The sequence below is a fragment of the Nicotiana attenuata genome, unplaced genomic scaffold (genome assembly GCF_001879085.1).
Source record: "Nicotiana attenuata strain UT unplaced genomic scaffold, NIATTr2, whole genome shotgun sequence".
Classification (NCBI taxonomy): domain Eukaryota; kingdom Viridiplantae; phylum Streptophyta; class Magnoliopsida; order Solanales; family Solanaceae; genus Nicotiana; species Nicotiana attenuata.
Genome location: NW_017677587.1, coordinates 23,601 through 28,033, shown reverse-complemented (window position 1 = coordinate 28,033; position 4,433 = coordinate 23,601).

Genomic DNA, 4,433 nt, shown 5'->3' with positions numbered 1-4,433 from the left:
TAAAGGCAAAAACTGATCCCACGAGTCTCCGAAGTCAATGACACAAGCTCGAAGCATATCCTCCAAAATCTAAATAGTCCGTTCGGACTGCCCGTCCGTCTGAGGATGAAATGCTATGCTCAACTCAACCCATGTGCCCAACTCTCGCTGAACTAATTTCAAGAAATGTGAGGTAAATTGTGTACCTCGATCCGAAATGATAGACACGGGCACACCATGAAGACGAACAATCTCCTGGATGTAGATCTCAGATAATCTCTCGGAAGAATAAGAAACTGCCACAGGAATGAAATGTGCTGACTTGGTTAGCCTATCAACAATGACTCACACTGCATCGAACTTCTTCTGAGTTCGTGGGAGTCCAGTAACGAAGTCCATAGTAATGCGCTCCCACTTCCACTCAGGGATCTCAATCTTCTGGAACAAACCACCGGGTCTCTGATGCTCGTATTTAACCTGCTAACAATTCAAACACCGAGCCACATATGCAACGGTATCCTTCTTCATTCTCCTCCACCAATAATGCTGCCGCAAATCCTGATACATCTTCGGGGCGCCAGGATGAATAGAGTACCGGGAGCTATGGGCCTCCTCTAAAATAAACTCTCGGAAACCATCCACATTAGGCACAAAAACTCAACCTTGCAATCTCAAAACTCCATCATCACCTAAGGTAACCTGCTTGGCACCTCCGTGCTGCACCGTGTCTCTAAGGACACACAAATAGGGATCATCATACTGCCGATCTCGGATATGCTCCAATAATGAAGAACGAGCGATTGTGCAAGCTAACACACGGCTGGGCTCAGAAACATCCAACCTCACGAACTGATTGGCCAAAGCCTGAACATCCAAAGCAAGCAGTCTCTCACCGACCGGTATATAAGCAAGACTGCCCATACTGGCTGACTTCCTACTCGGACCATCGGCCACCACATTGGCCTTTCCCGGATGACATAAGATGGTGATATCATAGTCTTTCAACAGCTCCAACCACCTTCTCTGCCTCAAATTCAACTCCTTTTGCTTGAACAAATACTGCAAACTCTTCTGATCCGTGAACACCTCATATGCCACGCCATACAGATAATGCCTCCAAGTCTTCAACGTGTGAACAATGGCTGCTAACTCCAAATCATGAATCGAATAGTTCTTCTCATGAATCTTCAACTGCCGCGAAGCATAGACAATGACCTTGCCATCCTGCATCAATACCGCACCAAGTCCAATACGAGATGCATCACAATAAATGGTATCTGGCCCTGAACCTATAGGCAAAACCAACACCGGTGTCGTAGTCAAAGCTGTCTTAAGCTTCTGAAAGCTCGCCTCACACTCATCCGACCATCTGAACTGGGCACCTTCTGAGTAAACCTGGTCATCGAGGCTGCGATAGATGAAAACCCCTCTGAAAACCGACGACAGTAGCCTGCCAAACCCAAAAACCTCCAGATTTCTATAGCTGATGCTGGTCTAGACCAGTTCTTGACTGCCTCAATCTTCTTCGGATCAACCTAAATACCCTCTGCTGACACAATATGACCCAGGAATGCAACTGAACTCACCCAGAACTCACACTTTGAAAACTTAGCATACAACTGACTATCCCTCAAAGTCTGAAGAACCACTCTAAGATGCTGGTCGTGCTCCTCCCGGCTGCGGGAATATATCAAATTATCATCAATGAAGACTATCACGAACGAATCCAAGTAAGGCCTGAACACTCAGTTCATCAAATCCCTAAAAGCTGCTGGGGCATTTGTCAACCCGAATACATCATCAAGAACTCATAATGCCCGTACTGAGTGCGGAAAGTTGTCTTAGGGACATCGGATGCCCTAATCCTCAACTGATGGTAGCCAGATCTCAAGTCAATCTTTGAAAATACCTTGGCACCCTGAAGCTGATTGAACAAATCATCAATCCTCGGCAGCGGATACTTATTCTTGATTGTAACCTTGTTCAATTGACGGTAATCTATACACATTCACATCGACCCATCCTTCTTCTTTACGAACAACACAGGCGCACCCCAAGGCGACACACTGGGTCTAATGAAACCCTTTTCAAGCAAGTCTTGCAAGTGCTCCTTCAACTCTTTCAACTCAGTCGGGGCCATACGATACAGCGGAATAAAAATGGGTTGAGTTCCCGGAGCCAAATCAATGCAAAAGTCAATATCCCTGTTGGGTGGCATACCCGGCAGGTCTGAAGGGAATACCTCAAAAAACTCACGAACTACGGGCACAGAATCAATAGAAGGAATTCGGCACTAGAATCAAGAACATATGCCAAATTGGCCAAACACCCCTTCTCGACCATACGCCGAGCCTTCACATAAGAGATAACACTACGGGTAGAATAACCAGGAGTCCCTCTCCACTCTAAACGAGGTAAACCCGGTAAGTTTAAGGTCACAGTCTTGGCATGACAGACAAGATAGCGTGGTAAGGTGATAACCAGTCCATTCCCAATATGACATCGAAATCAACCATGTCTAGAAAAAGCAAATCTACACGAGTCTCAAGACCTCCAATCACAACTATACATGAACGATGGACTCGATTTACTGATCGCTGCCAACTCGACACTACACTAAGGTAGGAAGAGCGGGTCGCAATAGCTTTTACCCGAATAGTGGTTCGGGATCGAATTTCCACAGGGAGCTAGTAGTGGAGTTGTATTATCTGTCTAGTTTAGAATTGCGGTTGTGCTTCTAATGTCACTTCAAATATTTTTGGTTTTCTTTGATTTTTATATCTACTATATAAATTAATGATTAAGACTAAATTATGCTAAGAGAATATTGCTAAGTTGTATTTAATATAGAGAAAGGCACTAAGGTCGTGGCATCGCCTAGGTGGCTTATTAACGGGTAGATGCTTCTAAGGATAGATTGACATATTTGGGTCTTATGCTATAATCGTTGCACAATTGTACCCACTCTCACACCTCTCGGTAGAGAGAGTGATTTTTCCCAATTGACTCTCTCGAGACCAATTGGGTAGGCCAATTAGATCAAGCAACTAGGGTTCAAGTAGGGTGATTACTCTCTCGAGATTTAACCCGTTAATTGGGACTACCATTTCTCATGGGTCCATCCCAATTCCTTGTTGGGTCAATTTTGGGGTCACGGGCTCTCTTTCTCAAGAAGAGTTAAACCCACAAAGCTAGAATTAGTGTTTGCAACCACCAATCCTTAATTAAAACCTAAAATCAACCCAAATAACAAACACCCAATATCAATCTAACCTTATATGGCAACACCCATCAATTACCCACACTAGGGTTGAGCCACAACCCTAGCTAATAGGTTTAGCTACTCATGCTAGATACAGAAATTAAAGGAATAGATGAAGAAGTAAGCATATTAATTAATTACTAAGAAGAAACTACAATAATAAAGAGCAAAAGTGCCAAAAATGGCTACAATATTCGGTCTCACGAGCTCAGCTGCGTTCAGAACATAAAACTTAACCTAAAAATGGTAGAAGGTCCTATTTATACTACGCTGGAAAAACTGGACAAAAATACCCCTGCAGGGTCAGCGCAGACCGCGCAAACATGACCGCGACCGCACTGGCTCATGAACTCCTGGTTTCTGCTTCTCTGAAGTTGAGGACCGCGGACAGCGTGAAAATGTAGCGCGACCGCGGTGGAAGTTGGCGCGGCCGCACAGAAATGAGCGCGGGCCGCGTTGCTTGGAATTGGCAAAATTAGGGCTCTCTGAATCTCTGCTCCGCGGACCACGTAAAAGAGTAGCGCGGCCGCGGAGCCTGACCGCGGACCGCGTGGAAATCACCGCGGCCGCGTAGCATGCCCCCTTGAAACTGCCATCCTCTAAACCTCCTAGTGCGGCCACGTTCACATTTGCGCGGTCCGCACTAGGTTCTCTTTTCCTCAACTTGCTTAGTCTTTGACACTTGAGCAGGTTTCACTCCTTTTTGACCCGATCTTTGACATTCGTCGCTTTGTCGATCAAACCTGCAATTAAGTACAACTTGTGAGCATTTTGGGACTATTTTGTAGTAATTTGTAACCAAAGCGTAGGCAAGTAGGGGCATAAAACACGTTAAAATCCTAGCTTATCAACTCCCCCAAACTTAAGCCTTTGTTTGTCCTCAAGCAAACAAAATAAGACCCACCCCTTAAAGGAAAATCCAAGTAATTCCAGCTATCCTAAAGCAACCTCAACAAACATCAATTGGGACTAGCAATTGCCCTCAATACGAATGCATCATTAACACATTTAAACTTTTTGAAAAACCATGGATCAAGTGTGACACAAGAGCATCAAGAGTTGACACATTTCATCAAAGAGCTTCTCTCAATTACTTTGGCATTGTGGAACCCAAACTCACACATCCTCAACTCTCCCTAAGCGAACCTCACCTTTTAGAGTATTAACACACAAATCAAGTTTGATGGAGTTT